This window comes from Hyperolius riggenbachi, chromosome 12, assembly GCF_040937935.1.
Source record: "Hyperolius riggenbachi isolate aHypRig1 chromosome 12, aHypRig1.pri, whole genome shotgun sequence".
Lineage (NCBI taxonomy): Eukaryota > Metazoa > Chordata > Amphibia > Anura > Hyperoliidae > Hyperolius > Hyperolius riggenbachi.
Genome location: NC_090657.1, coordinates 212,063,465 through 212,080,376, shown reverse-complemented (window position 1 = coordinate 212,080,376; position 16,912 = coordinate 212,063,465). Strand labels below are relative to the sequence as shown.

Sequence of the window (16,912 nt, the reverse complement as noted above, 5' to 3'; positions counted from 1 at the left end):
CCACTGTGATGCAGAGAATTGGACGCGTCCGCCGGCCGACTGGCGGCAGAAACGGGACCCGGTATCGGCAGTTCCAGGCTGCGGAGGACGGCGGCGTGGGAGCGATCCGTACGTATGGGGCTGGAGGAAGCCCCAGGTATGTATATTTGATCCTCTCTGGTTCCCTTTAATTTGTAGTCACCAAACCAAATTTTAACAACATATCAAATTATTTGATTTCATCAGCAAAGAGAGTGCGTACATTTGCATAAATCAGCATCAGTGCAGAATTATTTCCATCTCATTGACCATCTCTATTAGTGACACAGCTACACATCAGGCTTTATTCTTACAGCATAGATGTTATTTAGTATATATAAGAGATTCCTGTGTACACATTATATATACAGTCACAATCAGATATGTATATCTGACTTTAAAAATATGGGGACTGCTTTATTGAAGCAGCACAAGTAACTAATTTTGATTGGTTTATTTCATTTTTGTGGACTAAGCACAGCTATTACTGTATATATACATTATTTTTAATGACTATTATCTGAGAAATAGAACATTTTATCATATTTTCTATTTGAATTACAGTTACAAATTCATTAGGAGTCGGAGTCGGTGCATTTTTTTCCCGACTCAGACTCCAGGCACCCAAAATTGCTCCGACTCCACAGCCCTGATATAATACCGTACTCCCAGTGACGCTTAGCATAGGCTATATAACTATGCAAAAATCTCCTCCCAGAGCATTCTGAGAGACCAGGCATTATATTCCCTGGCTCCGGAATTTTCAGAAACAAACATTCCGTAGAGCTGCACCTGACAGAAGTAGACAAGACGTTGCCGTCTGAGATAAGTTCCAGAAAGTAAATAAGGACGAGAAAAGGTTTTACTATGGGTAAACACTGACTGGATAATTTATAAATGAAAAAAAAAAATATTCAATGGGGTCAATTCATAAAAGCTGTGCGAAAGAAAAATCTGGTCTGGAAAATACAGCATAAACTTCTGTGTGCTAATTCACAAAAAAATTCACATGTGTGATAGAAGTGTGGTAATTACGGAAGCCCGTTAACAAAAACCTTTGCGGTAACACAGTGAGGGCATTGCAAGGCATCCCGACATCCCTTCAGATTTACATGTTTTGTTACACTGCCTTTGCTTGCTCTGATTCTGCTCTGATTCAGTCTATTAGTCTTTCTTAATATTCTATTTAATTGCCACAGCTTAGATGAACTTCCAAGAAACTTTACACATGCCCTGTCTGGCCCAGTGCACACCAAAAACCTCTAGCAGATCTGCACAACGCTAGAGGTTTTTGAAGCAGATTTCAGAGCGATTCTAGGCATGTTTAGAGACGTTTTCTCAACATGCCTAGCATTTTTGTGTAGCAGAATTCAAATATTGTTACAGTAAAGCTGTTACTGAACAGCTACTGTAACAAAAACGCTTGGAAAACCTCTTTGATCTGGCATTTTTCAGAGCAGTTTTCCACTTTCCTATACTTTAACATTGAGGCAGAAACACCTCAGAAATCTAAAAAATGCTGCAGCCCCCCGAGTTTGCGTTTGTGGAAAAAATGAGCCGCTCTGGTGTGCACCAGCCTATTCACTTTCATTAGTCAAGCGGTTTTCCCCCTGCAAGCGTTTTAAATAAAGCTGCAGAACCGCACCGGTGTGCACCAGCCCTCTGGGTGATTTTCCCCACTAGCTTCTAAACCAAGAGGTTAAACACACACAGTTTAAGGTATTAAAGAGAACCCGAGGTGTGTTTAAAGAATGCTATCTGCATACAGAGGCTGGATCTGCCTATACAGCCCAGCCTCTGTTGCTATCCCAAACCCCCCTAAGGTCCCCCTGCACTCTGCAATCCCTCATAAATCACAGCTGTGTTGTGAGGCTGTGTTTACATCTGTAGTGTCAGTCTCAGATGCTCCCCCGCCTCCTGCATAGCTCCGGTCCCCGCCCCTGTCCCTTCCCTCCAATCAGCAGGGAGGGAAGGGATGCAGGCGGGGACTGGAGTTCTGCAGGAGGCGGGGAGAGCAGCAGACTGACACTATACAGATAAACACAGCCTGCTCTGACAAGCTGTTTGTCAGCAGCGTGGCTGTGATTTATGAGGGATTGCAGAGTGCAGGGGGATCTTAGGGGGGTTTGGGATAGCAACAGAGGCTGGGCTGTATAGGCAGATCCAGCCTCTGTATGCAGATAATATTTTTCAAACCCACCTCGGGTTCTCTTTAAGGGGATGCCTGTTTTGTTCCAATCTCGCTCTGCTGCTGCCTGGGGGGTATAAAAGCTTGCCCCTCTAGCGAAGGCTGCGGGTCCTATCAGATTCCATCATTCAGACTTGCAGGAGAACAGGGGCTGTTTCTATTGGCTCCCTGCTCCTGTCAGTCACAGCTGCCTCTGCTTCTGCTAGTGAGTCACGCTCCCACAGTCTACTCCCCACATTCTTTTCACCAGTTCAAAGCAGACGGTAATGCTTCGCGTCATTACCGCTTGTTGTCTGCTTTATGAATTGACATTTACTGACATGTGTTGAAGTAATTACCGCACAAGTCGGTAATTTATCTCCCTGGTCGGTAATTAAGGAATTTCATGCGGTAACAGCCTTTATAAATTGACATTTTTCTAAGTGCTCGGTAAAGTCAGCGGTTTTCTGCATTACCAAATGCGGTAATGCTTTATGAATCGACCCCAATATGTTATTTTCACTACAGTTGCTCTTTAAGTGACTGTACTCCATTCTGGGAGTTGTGGAGGTTGCCATCTTCTCTTCTTTTTTCATGACCAGTTAGTCTTCAGATCCCCTGGCTGTAATGCCTTCTGGGGCAGATGTTCTGACTGCTATATCTCTCCTAATCACCATGACAACCAGGTATTTTTTTTAATTTTCATGAAGAAGATGGCAGCCCTTATGCCTCCCCCATTATAGAGCCACTTTAAGTTGCTGATAATATTTGGGGTGGAGTTTGTTGTAAAACTCCTGTGGGTTTTTTTTAACAGAAAAACATTTGTTCTCCTCAAAAATTCAAGCAGAACTGCACTTAAATTGTTTGGGTAATGGTACCCATTAACGATACAATCCTACGGACAATCGATCATCTACAATCATCCCAGTGATCAATTGGAAACTAATCGGTCAAACCCAATAACTCGCCAAAAAACACTAAACAATCCGATCAGATTGATGGGATTGACCCGAAAAACTGATAGATTTCATTAATCTGCTCTAATTGGTTAGTAGATTACTGGCCATCAGTGTGCATGACTGATCATTTCGGATTGATCACGAGGATGATCGGAACGATTGATAGTCCATGGGATTGTATCATTAATGGCCACTTTCAGTTTTTACATAAGTTTATTTTCATAGCTGTTGGGAAAGTATTTTATTGCTGTAATTACTTATCAGTGAGAGTTATGCTACAGTCTGAACCAGCCCAACCCGGACCAAAACTGTCACTTGCATACCTTATGTTTAACTATTTCAGACAGAGAAAGAAAACAAGGAACACAGCCTAGTTATTTGTGTGCTTGACACCAGGGCTGTGGAGTCGGAGTTGTAGTCGAGGAGTCGGAGCAATTTTGGGTACCCGGCGTCGGAGTCTGTTATTTCATAAACTGAGGAGTCTGAGTCGGATGATTTTGTACAAAACCCACATACCTGGTAAGTATTAGACTAAGGAGTCGGAATTGAGGAGTCGGAGTCTGAGCCATTTTGGGAACCCGGAGTTGGAGTCGGAGGTTTCATAAACTGAGTAGTCTGAGTCGGAAGATTTTTGTACCGACTCCCCAGCCCAGCTAGACACTGTACATACACATGTCTATCTCATCATGTCACCTCACATCGGTTGTCCTTTAAGCTGAACACATAGGCCCATATGCAATTCACTTTTTCACCTGACTTTTCTCCTAGGAGATATTTTTTTATCTTCAAATTAAAATAACTTTCCAGCACTTTTCAACTAAAAAAGTTCCAAAAAGTAAATAAAAAAGGACTATCAAAATTATTTTGAGCATTTTCTTGCTTTCTGATGGCTTAAAATGCATTTTATTGACAAATTTAAAAATATCACCTGGGAGAAAAATCAGGAGAAAAAGTTAATTGCATATGGGCCATAGTGCTCAATTATCACTAGATTTTGTTTACGATCGCTCTTAAGGGCTAAAATCGATTGGAAAGATAGATCGTCAATGTTGGTTTTTAGTCAATCGTAAAATAATTGATCACAATATCGATTGTAATTACAGTATGAATCGTAGTATTGTTTGAAACAAAAAAAAGACAAACAAAAAAAACAAAAAACAAATATGCTGCCCTTATAACCACTTTACCCCCACGCGTACAGATTTCTCCGTCCCTTTTTCCATCCTTTCACCACCAGGGACGGAGAAATCCGTACTTTCCGCGCTCCCGCCGCTGCCCGCGCTCCTGCTTGCTCTAGTGCACACTCCCACTCGTAAACACGGTGCACGCCGCCCGCCCGGAGATCAATGAACGGGAAAATCCATTCCCGTTCATTGATCTAAGCCCCACAATGATCCGCTGCTTCTCCGATAAGCAGCGCGATAATTGTGAAAAAAAAACAACACGTTCCCAGCCTCCTAGTACTTCCTGCAAGCGTAAAAAAAATACATAAATAGTTACCTTAGGGACTGAACTTTTTAAATGTTTATGTCAAGAGGGTACAACACTAACTTTATAAACTATGGGCTTGTAATTAGGGATGGACGCAAAACTGAAAAAAGCACCTTTATTTCCAATTAAAATATTGGCGCCAAACATTGTGATAGGGACATAATTTAAACGGTTTTATAACCGGAACAAATGGGCAAATATATTTCATGGGTTTTAATTACAGTAGCATGCATTATTTAAAAACTATAAAGGCCGAAAACTGAAAAATAATTTTTTTCCCACATTTTTTCCTATTTTCCCATTAAAACACATTTAGAATAAAATAATTCTTGGCATAATGTCCCACCTAAAGAAAGCCTAATTGGTGGCGAAAAAAACAAGATATAGTTCATTTCATTGCGATAAGTAATAATAAAGTTATAGACGAATGAATGGAAGGAGCGCTGAAAGGTGAAAATTGCTCTGGTGGTCAAGGGGTAAAACCGCTCAGTTGGGAAGTGGTTAAAAAGTGTAATAGTGACTACCTTTGTCAGGTCACTGGAAATAACAGCTGGATTGTAACACATCAACATCTGAGGGGGCAGGTCTATCAGGGATACTGTAAGGGGGTCGGGGGAAAATGAGCTGAACTTACCCGGGGCTTCTAATGGTCCCCCGCAGACATCCTGTGTTGGCGCAGCCACTCCCCAATGCTCCGGCCTCGCCTCCGGTTCACTTCTGGAATTTCTGACTTTAAAGTCAGAAAACCACTGCGCCTGTGTTGCCGTGTCCTCGCTCCCGCTGATGTCACCAGGAGTGTACTGCGCAGACACAGACTATACTGGGCCTGCGCTGTGCGCTCTTGATGACATCAGCGGGATCGAGGACACAGCAACGCAGGTGCAGTGGTTTTCTGACTTTAAAGTCAGTAATTCCAGAAGTGAACCGGAGGTGGGGCCGGAGCATCGGTGAGCGGCTGCGCGGGCACAGGATGTCTGCGGGGGACCATTAGAAGCCCCGGGTAAGTTCAGCTCATTTTCCCCCGACCTCCCTACAGTATCCCTTTAAAGCAGAGATAGGCATTGAAGAGGTAGAGGTCTACATTTATCGCTATATAAATATTATTGTTATTGTTATTTAGAAAATGGGAGTCACCACCCTGTAGTAGGGGTTTGCAGCATGAGAGGCAAGCCTTGGTTAAATATGGGGGTGTGCCCACCACAGAAAGAGGCATAGCAACAGCAGTCATACAAAGACGTTACTATTGTCAGATATCAATGACATACAAGTACAGGTAGCTATTAGCAATGGCAGCATCTCCACCACCAAATGCACCAACATGCCCCCCCACCCCCATTTATGTTATCCTAACCTCCCACCCTGGTGGTGCCTAACCATAACCTGAACCACCCTCCCCCCCCCCCCCCCCCCATTGTGCCTAACCTTACACTCCTCATCCTGGCGGGAAACTAACCTTAACCTCCTATCCCCTTCTGCACCCCCCCCCCCCCCAACAAATTCAGACCACTGCTAAATAGCAGGCGCCGGGGCCATCCACAATGTGAACTGTGGCTACTAATAGCAGGCACCCATATTTGTCAAGCTACGTTTAGCTATTCCATTGGGCCCCAATCCCTGCTGGGTGACAGGCCACCACAAGTCTGAGTGACCTGCAGGTTTCTTTTCATGTGGCTGGATAAGATGGAGGATAAATAGTGTCTGGGGTAGAATTTAACATCAGGCTAGATTCACAGTAGGACGGTGTGTTGTGATGTGAAGTTAAGGTCGAAACGCAAAATTGCAACGCAACAAAAGTTGTGACGTAATTTAACGCTGCGCTACTGTCGCATACAGTAAATGCAGTAGAGCATACAGGCAATAAACAGTATGCTTCCCTGTATCTGTTAACATCTGTGTCTAGAGGTAACGCACTGCAGCAGTATGTCACGAACGCAACATATACAACGCGACTTTAACGTTGCACTGTGAACGTCACATAGGGTGAACATTGCAATGTGGTAACCTGCGTTATGTGACTTTATTAACGCAGGACAATAGCATCCCACTGTGTATCTAACCTCAGTTCTTTTAATAAACACTTCTGTATTAGGAAATAATGGTGAATCTATATACATAGAACCACTTCCAGCTAACTTAACCACTTGATGACTGCGGGGTTTTCCCCGTTGTGGACCAGAGCAATTTTCACCTGTCAGCGCTCCTCCCTTTCGCCAATAACTTAATTACTACTAATCACAGTGTAATGATCTATATCTTGTTTTTCTCGCCAACAATTAAGCTGGCCATACACTAGGCCGATTACCCACCGAACGACAGCAGATTCGATCACTGGGATCGAATCTGCTGTCACATCGTTCACGCTAAACTTCGATCTATTTCGTCACGAAATAGATTGGTCCCGTCGATCGCTCTGTGCGGGAAATTACAGTCGATCGCCCGCGGGTAGGGAGCGCAACGCCTCTTCTCACTTGGTATGTGCACCATCAATCGCAGCTTTTATCATTGTTGTACTTTTTGCAGTTTTTTGAAACCTGAAGCAATAAATTAAACATTTGCAGCAGTGCCAGCTTTCCTTCCATCTTCAATTACCCTCATCTATAGTCTACAGCTAGAGCACGCTGAAGAGGTTCTTGAGAAAGGGTGTGCTTGAAATTCATCTCTATCCACTGCATGTCCTATATAGAGTTATGCATGCTATGCCGTTGCCGTGCCAACCTCCAGCTTTTCTCCTATTTCATAGAATAGAGATGGTATAGCCCATGTCCCCTCCCCCCATTTCCAAGTGAAGAGGGCGTGACTCCACCACCAAAGAAAGTGGCGTGTGAAAAATGACCATGGCCAAGACATGATGTGAGTGAAGCCAAATACTAGCAAAATACAAGTAGTCCCTGAGTAACATATGAGATAGGGTACAGGTGGTGCCCTCAGTATAGGTAGCGAGCTATAGATGCTGCAGTATAGGCAGCTAGGTACAAATGGTGGCCCAGTATAGGTAGTTAGCAATAGGTGCTGCAGTGTTTAGGTAGCCAGGTACAGGAGGTGCACTCAGTATAGGTAGCCAGATATAGGTGGTGCCCAACCCAGTATAGGCTACAGAGTGACTTACTTATAATCTTGTTCCAAAGTAGACTGCTCTCGCCGCGCATGGTTATTTCCGGTGGCACCTCTGACTGCATTAGAGCTGCCACAGGGTAACCATGGAAACAGGACACCAGCAAGAGGAGTCTGCGCAGAAGCGGGGTTGCGTAAGTTTTACTGGGGACCCCCGGGGCCACACAGAGCAGGTCAGCAACAGGGTGAGGCCCCCTGTACAGTAAGGCCCAAAGCGGGGACGTGCCTCGCTTGTAAGCTGGTGGCACCCTTGCCCATGCCAAGCCTGATCTGGTGACACCCTAGCAGGTTCTCCTTCAAGATTTGTGGAACACATTACTTGCTCCTTTCTGATTTGGCCACAAGTTCCATGCATTAATAAAATGTTGCTGTTTACCTAAGTTCCTCCAACTGCACATACAAAAGGTAAGGCCTCCTTTCCACAAACTGTTGAGCTGTGTGCTCAGCAAGCAGTTACCAGGCAGAAGTAAGCCGTTACCAGGCAGAAGTAAGCCGTTACCAGGCAGAAGTAAGCCGTTACCAGGCAGAAGTAAGCCGTTACCAGGCAGAAGTAAGCCGTTACCAGGCAGAAGTAAGCCGTTACCAGGCAGAAGTAAGCAGTTATCATGCAGCAACAAGCAGTTACTAGGCAGCAGTGAGCAGTTGGGAGAGTTTGAGAGGGATGTCACTGCCTATCAGCGGTCCGTGGAAAGGAAGCCTAAGCCAAAGACTGTTTACTTGTGATCACCACGGAAATGCAAATGACTGTTTCATGGAATTTCTATTTCCAGCACCTATAGCACCTCCTGAGTAGGGATGGTCAATAAGATGCAAATAATTGCGCTTTGCATTCAAATGTCATTTAAATGTTATGCAACTTTAACCCATAAAAGTTCAATCCATTTGAATAGAAGGAGAAATTATTTGAATCCTATTGGTCATCCTTACTGCGTGTGATAACATCATAGTGGACCTACACTCAAGGAAATGCAGCGACTGCCAGGCCGCTAGAGAACTTCCGGCCCACCCACTTCTGCAAACCAAGGACTAGATATGCATACCTCCCAACTTTTTGCGATGAGAAAAAGGGACACTTAAGCCATGCCCCTGTCACACCCCTGGCCACGCCCCAACCACAACCCTTGTCACGCATACCATAAAGATTTCATAAGAAAAATATGTTGTTTTATAATTCAAACCACACTGGTCCTTTCTATCCTGGTTCATTGTACTCCATAGTAACATTTAAAAATTAGTATTATATCAATTTAAAGGATGGGAATAAAGTTTAGAGTCAATCAAACCCATTTTTAGTATAGAAATATATATATTTACATAAAAAGAGGGACAAAGTCCTGAAAGAGGGACAAATGAGGAGAAAAGAGGGACAGAGCTTCCAAAAAGGGACTGTCCCTCAGAAAGAGGGACAGTTGGGAGCTATGGATATGTGATTATGTGGAGGGGGGGGGGGGAATTGCCTGCCTGGTAAGTCCTATGGTCGCAGTGTACAGTGCATGCGCGACCCGGCCACACAAATGCCAACAACGTTGCCGGGGGGCACACATGAGGCCGGAGTGCGCCGACTCATCCCGACTGATGGGTGTACCATGCAGGTTATTGGAAAATCAAGGCGACCCGGGAGGATGGTGAGGGAGCCATCAGCCTGGAGTAGGCGTGTATTTAGCCCCTGGGGGACTGTACACGCCTCTTGATGGTTTATAAGCCAGTTGCAGCCTGTGAGCGCTGTCATTTTTGTTTGTCTGTCTTGAAGAAATGTGTATACCATTGTATGATAAGTCGCAACAGGTAAGTTATGCTTTTAATGTTAGGTTGGTGGTTAGTTCCTCCCCGAGAGGACCCGTCACCGCCGTGGGGAAGTCTAGTAGGAAATGATTTGTGCACACATTATTTGCTGAAGCTAACGCCCTCCATTGCTGTACCTGTTTGAATGCACGTTGTGTAATATGGTCCATTGGAGCTCTGCACTACTTTGCAGCTAAATCAATTCAGGTGCAGCCTTCTGTATTTGGAAGCGCTGCCTACACCTTCTTCCCCTAAAAGAATCACCTATGAGAAGATAGACTAGTCCAGAATCTGTCAGATGTTTACGGTTACTCTGGGAGAAATCTACTTTACATGTATGTGTACACGGTTATTTGGGTTAAACAAAGTCATGTTCATAGAGATTATGTATGTTACATTTTATATTGGTTCACGACAGTGATCTTTTAAGCTTGCTACACAAATCCAATTTTGAATGGCAAATGTTACCACTTCCGTGTAGTATGAGGGCTTACCTGCACAATCTGTTAACGCACTTCAAAATCTGTTGGCCCACATACTGCATGGAAGTGGTATAGCTGGCCAGTTATTGAATGTGTGTATACACCCTTAGGCCCTGTTCAGACTATGCGCATTTGCAGAACGCAGAGATGCAAAGAAAACGCAAGTTGAAAAATGCATGCGTTTGCATGCGTTTTTCTTGCGTTCGACTGCGTTTTCTATTGCGTTTTTCACACAGGAAACAAAAGAATTGAGGGAAACATACACAAAAAATGCAATACTACGCGTTTTTGATACACGTCCATAGACTATCATTGTGTACGTTTCTGTGCGTACCGCACAGAACTGCATGCAGCAATACGGACGAGAAACATATGCGTCTCATACGTGAACCAGCCCATTGAAAAACATTACTAGCCGTTTCTATGCAGAAACGTGGCCCGTATGCGTTCTCTGAAAACATCTAGGAAAGCGCATAGTCTGAACGGGGCCTTAGAGGAGGGCAGGCGGGAAAGAAGAAGCTAGCGCTAGGTAGGGCAGGGCTTAGCTACTATAATAGAGAAGAGGTGGACAAAGGAGAAGCTTGTGGTAGGTGAGGTCAAGCATTAGGCATGGGTGGGGCAGTTAAGCAGAAACAAAGGTGGCTGGCTTCAGGAGGAGTTTAAGAGTAGTGGGTGTGGAATGTAAGAAGGCCGGCATGGCAGAGGAAGAACTTGATAGGAGTTCTTAAAAAAAATAAAGATGGAGCAAAAGAGACGCTAAGAATAAACAATAAAAAACAAAAATGGGTGGGACAAGGAAAAGGGGTTCTGGGAGGAGCCACTTCTTCATTTGAGATTGATGGGTACAGTTAACTTCTGGCATATGTTGGATGTCAGGTGACACTAGGTAAGGTGTCATCCCCTAAACCCTGCAGAAATCCACAACGTCAGGTATGCATGAGCAATATTAATCCTGCCTTATTCTGCTCAGACTTAGGCCCCGTTCACACTTGCGGTTTTGTAAAAACCGGAACGGATGTCCGGACCGCACCGGACCTAATCCGTACGGTTCCTATCCGGATCAGGTCCGGATCCGGTCCGTTTGCATCCGTTTTCCGTGCGGTATGAACATGGTTGCGGTCCGGATCCGGTTTCTTAAAGAGATAACCTGTAAATACCTGGGGTCTGGGAGGTCAGCAGAAGCTCTGGGGTCATTGTTGGAGACAGGTGGACGTGTGGAGACCATCCGTGGATACAGAGACTGCAGTTGGGACCATGGATCCAGTCATTTTTTACTCGTACCTGGGAATTCTCTCCTTCCTGTTGTTCACCTACTACTATGGCCTCGATTCATAAAAGTGCTGTCGAGCGGGGAAAGTCGAGCGGGGAAACACCGCTGTCGGTATTTCCGCCTTCAGGGTGGTAATTCATAAAAATGTAGCTAGATGTGACAGGCGTGCGGAGATATTCCGCTGTAGGCAGGCGTTAGGCTATCGGGAGACATACGGAAACAGGAGAAGCAGGCGGAATCCCTCCGTGCGGTGTTCTCTCTGCAGCTGCTTGGGAGGTCTGTCCCATTCACTGCCCTGTATTCCACACGCTTCTCGCCACATCAGAGGTAGCGGTAATACCCGTCAGCATACCGCTACCTCTAATCTTTATGAATTGACTACTTGTTACTTTTGCTATGATAATCACCGCGCAAGGCGGTGATTTATCACTCTGCTCGCGAAAGTCGGCTTTTCATGCGGAAAAAGCCTTTATGAATAAAGATTCTGCTGTGTGGTCGGTAAAGTGTGCCGTTTTCAGCATTCCCGCATGCGGGAATGCTTTATGAATCGAGGCCATAGTGGGGAGAAGGCCTCACCTCCTCGTTATCAGACATATCATCAGACATGTTGCTGCCAAAGAGCTCCAGCATGAAATCCCTGCTGCTCCACTCTGTGAACGCTGGGCCCATGTGGTCCCCATCCAAAATGGCCACTAGAAAAAGCATAGGAAGTGGGGTAGAACGTCCGGTTTTTATAGCCAGTGTGTTGTGCGCTCTCCGTTTCTCATTGGTTTGTATTGGACGGATGCAACAGTCCGGCTCCGCTCCGGATACGTCTGCCGGAGGAGCCGGACCAAAAAACAGCGCATGTTGGATCTTATGCCGGAGTCCGGATCCGGTCCGGCTCCGGACGAAACGGACGCATGTGAACGGACGCATAGACTTTCATTGCTATGCCGTGCGTCCGTTCCGCATGCGGTCCGGCTCCGGCACGGCGATTCCGGACGGCGACCGCTAATGTGAACCGGGCCTTATCTGGTCCTCCTAAACACCCCCTGCTGGACAGACAGTGAGTAACACGCCGTGTGTGCGGCTGCAGGTCTGACTTCCTAACATTCTGGAAGTGTCACTCCAGCCTCATTATTCTTATTATTGTTTCTGCTTCTTTGAGCCAAAGCACAGGAGGGAAGATGTGCTCTATCATGCTGCTATTGCTGTCTGAAGCCCTGCCAGTGATATCCCCTCCCTTCCTGTCCCAACACCCATTCCCAACAAGTGGTATGACCTCTTGGAGGCCGAGACCCTGAATAATAACTCTGCTGCAACAGTTTTACTTTCACACCAGGTTTCCATAGCTAACAGTGATTTTATCACTCTCTGTGCCCCCGCTGGAGACATTCCTTGTAATTTCCTGCTTTTATTGACCCAGTTCAATAATTCATTAACCTGCCTGGCATTCTATGAAGATCGCCAGGCTGGCGACCGGACGTTTTTTTTTTAATAAAAAAAAAACTATTTCATGCAGCCAACTGAAAGTTGGCTGCATGAAAGCCCACTAGAGGGTGCTCCTAATTTGTATTTCCGATCGCCTCCAGCGCGATGAGCGGCCCTTCTTGTTTTGCTTTCCTCGTCGCCATGGCGACGAGCAGAGTGACGTCATGGACGTCAGCCGCCTCCGATCCAGCCCTTAGCGCTGGCCGGAACTGTTTGGTCCGGCTGCGCTGGGCTCGGGCGGCTGGGGGGACCCTCTTTCGCCGCTGCACGCGGCGCATCGCCGCGCTGCAGCGGCGATCAGGTAGCACACGCGGCTGGCAAAGTGCCGGCTGCGTGTGCTCCTTTTTATTTGGAGTAAATCGGCCCAGCAGGGCCTGAGCGACACCCTCCAGCGTCTCTGGACGAGCTCAGCTCGTCCAGAACGCTCAGGAGGTTAAAAGCCCCAGGTAACAAACTTTTTTTTTTACCCTTAGTCCTTGTTCACATTGTGTTTGGCTCATGTGTCCGTCCCCGTTGAGCTGTTTTTGAGGCATCTTTTTTTTCCTGATTCCCAGCACTTGGGTGGGTGATTCGTTGTTGTGCTTTAGCGGTTTTCTAAGCGTTTTTCCCAAGCGGTTTTGTAATTCACTCTCTGACGCAAGTCAGGAAGTGAACTCTTTGACCCGGAAAAGAATAAATACAATGTATTTATTCTTAAAAAAGGGAATGTACTCACAAAACAAACCGATTTTGTGAGTGTTTCGCATTTCTCCTATACTTTCCATTGCAGGCGAATTGCCTCAAAAATGGTCCATGCACAGTTTTACTGAACAAACAGCTCACGACCTGCGCCGAAATTCATTGCACAAGGTTTGGTGGGCGATTTTAAAAATCGCCTGCGTGTAAAAAACACCCAAAAATGCTTGCAGTGTGAATGAGCCCTTAGAGTACTCCATTAAAGAAAACCTGTTATGAAAAAAACTCCCCTGGGGGGGGGTACTCACCTCGGGTGGGGGAAACCTCTGGATCCTATTGAGGCTTCCCCCATATTCCTGTGTCTCATGGAGGCTGAGAAAATCCTCCCGGAGCGGCGGCGATGTAAATATTTACCTTTTGGCTCCAGCGCAGGCGCAGTATCCACTCTTCCCACGGAGATAGGCGAAAATAGCCGATCTCCGTCAGGCCGCTCTACTATGCAGGCACAAGTCGCCTGCGCAGTAGAGCGGACCCAACGGAGATCGGCTATTTCCGCCTATCTCCGTCAGAAGAGCTGCAGCTGAGCTTTAGATATCCTTTAAACTAGGAACCAGAGACGAAGAATAGTGGAAAATGAAAAAAAGATTTTATACATACCTGGGACTTCCTCCAGCCCCATAAGCCTGGATCGCTCCCACGCCACCATCCTCAGCTTCCTCTATCCGCCGGTACAGATCCCGTCACTTCCGGCAGACGCGGCCAATTTTCCGCATGAACAGGGGATCCCCCCTTAACCTTACGCATGCGCCTGCGTAGTATGAAGGTGCATGCGTAAGGATATGGAGAAAGCCCTGTTCATGCGGAAAATTGGCCGCGTCCGCCGGCAGTGACGCACTGCGCTTGCCTCGACTGGCCGGGATTACGGGACCCGGTACTGGCGGATAGAGGCAGTGGAGAACGGCAGCATGGGAGCGATCCAAGCTTATGAGGCTGGAGAAAGCCCCAGGTATGTATACAAATTTTTTACCATAGTCTCTGGGTCTCTTTAAGACACACCCCTAACCTCTTCCCCATGCATATACCAAACAACTTAGAAACAAAAGATGTACTTTTATCATTTATACTACACTAGCCCCCTCTATGCTTTATAGTTTTTCTTCATTTTTGTATTATAACATAGGAAATATATCAATGTAACTAAGTATAGGGACAGTGAAACTAACAAGTGCCCCGAGTATTAGGTCAACCCCCCCCCCCCCCCCGAGATAACCAGGTGCGCCCCCAGTATTGGGCAGCCCCATCAGCATCAATCATGTTACAGACGCTCTCCTACCTCCATTCACATCAGCAGTCTCCACACGCAGGCGGCTCCTCCTCCAAGGCCCGGCCCTGCTCCAGCGCGCGCCGCGCGGGAACAGCTTATATATAGGCACAAGGCTGGGGGTGGGGCATGTCACTCTCGCTGCATCCCATTGGCCGGCCCAGCAAGCAGAGCGGAGAGGAGGCGGGACTTCGGCTGCACTGCGCTGCGATCCTAACATGGCGGACGGCAACCAGAGTGACCCCCGCCCATCACAGGCTCCTCCTACTCGGCGCCAACTCTTCCCCATTAACCTAGTGACAGATGGCAGCCAGCCGGTTCCACACCAAGCCCCTCCCCAGCCAGGGGCCCCTAATACCGTCCCTGTACCTTACTGCTCTGCCTTCAGGGAAAGGGGTGGTCAGTGCAATACAATGCTAATCAATTCCAAGTAGGCTGAGGCAGCTATGAAATGAACCAATCAAAAGACAGCAGGTGTTGCATTTGATTGGCCTTTAAGTACTTAAAGGGAAGGTTCGATTAACCTAAAATTAAAAAATCCACTTATTTGGGGCTTCCTCCAGCATCCTGCATCGTCCTGTGCCCTAGCCTCAGCTCCGATGGCTCCCGCTCCCCTCCGGTGGAGACTTCCAGGTGCAGTACAGTCCGAATGATGTCAGTGCTAGTGCTCATCACGGATTAATCACGAGTAACCACGGTGCTTACGCGTGAATCAAATTAGCTCTAATTCATGCTGACCATACCCAGGACAGGTCCCGGATTCAGGTCCTCTGTCCCAGCCTGCATGAGGTCCCAGGAAATGTCCCGCTCTTAGCCGCGGGGCATCCCAGCCTCAGGACTCTGGCCACCATCCATTGCATGAACTGGCCGCCAGTTCGTAGCCCGCAGCCCCGCTCCAGCCTGCATCGTCTTCCAGCAGGCAGAGCAGGGCTATGGGAAGATGGCGTCCAAAGCCCTGTATTGGAGACTATTTGTGTCTCCAGTAGAGGGCTGTGGGCGCCATCTTCCCGTAGCCCTGCTATTCTATTCAGTGCGGGAGATTGGAGGAGCAAGATCGTCCGAGGAGCTGTGCGGTAGAGGACGGCTGGGAGGAGACTTCTGTCAGGTGAGTAAATTCCTTTTTTTTGCAGGTGAAATGTTGCCCACTGCGTTATTTTCTGCTAAAATGTTGCCCACTGCGAACACCCCACCCCCTCATCCCAGGTTGGACCCAGAAAAATCTGGTCACTGTATCCAATTGCTCCATCTGAGCGGGTAGATACGGTGGGGTTAATTACCCAGAATGCCGCTCTCCATCCCACGTTTCAACTACCTCACAAGCGTCTATTGGACGCGTTGCAAGCCTCGCTATGGAGCACTTCCTTCTTCAAGCCACCGTGGTTACTCGTGATTAATCCGTGATAAGCAAGCCTAGTCAGAGCGGCTCTGAGAGCCGCATGCACAGTGGGGATCTTGCGCCGGAGGAGACCCCGGGCCACCATCTGCGTGCAGAACTGCGGCAAGGGCACAGGGCGGCTGGCGGGAGCTGGAGGAAGCCAAAGGTAAGTGGATTTTTTTTTATTTTTGTAGTGCTCGGATGTGTCAGCATAAAATCTATTACAAATCCACCTAGTCCCCCCAAGTGTTGAACGCTCACCTGTCATGTCGACACAAATACTCACCTGCTCCATAATCTTTTCAATTGTCCTGACATTACTGCATGTACCAGTGTCACATGGTACTGGCTCTCGTGGTGGCACAGGAGGAGGTGAGGATTTGCGCCTGCAAGACAGGCGAGCACTCACCACGGGTGGGGCACCCAATCAAGCACCTCGCAAATTAAATGTTCTAACACGGCTAATGAAGCCTTTTGACCAATTTCGTCCGGAAATGCATCGTAAAATCGATCGGATGTTATGGTGTTGGTTTTTAGGTTTGACAAAATCGTTGGCTCAACCAGTCGATTAGCTCGCAAATTAAAATAATGCATGAGCACGCTTATATTGTTAATGAACATATCGTATGTGGGGGTTCTCAAAAGGACCTCCATCCTGAAAAAAATTGTAAAATGTGCTATTAATTACTTTTCTCCTATGTTGCTGTCTCTTACATTAAGTAGTAGAAATCTGACAGAACGGACAGGGTTTGCACTAATCCCTCTCCTCATGGGGGATTCTGTTTTCT

At 46.9% G+C, this 16,912-nt stretch overlaps 1 long non-coding RNA gene across 4 annotated transcripts in view; it reads right to left on the bottom strand.

Annotated features, from left to right (window-relative positions):
* The window catches only part of LOC137541819 (uncharacterized), a 743,120-nt gene extending 728,304 nt beyond the window's left edge, over positions 1–14,816 (bottom strand). For all 4 annotated transcript variants that reach the window (XR_011025281.1, XR_011025283.1, XR_011025284.1 and 1 more), the window contains exon 1: positions 14,762–14,816. This is a non-coding gene — a long non-coding RNA (uncharacterized lncRNA). The remainder of the gene's footprint in view (positions 1–14,761) is intronic.
* Between the last annotated feature and the right edge of the window lie 2,096 nt (positions 14,817–16,912).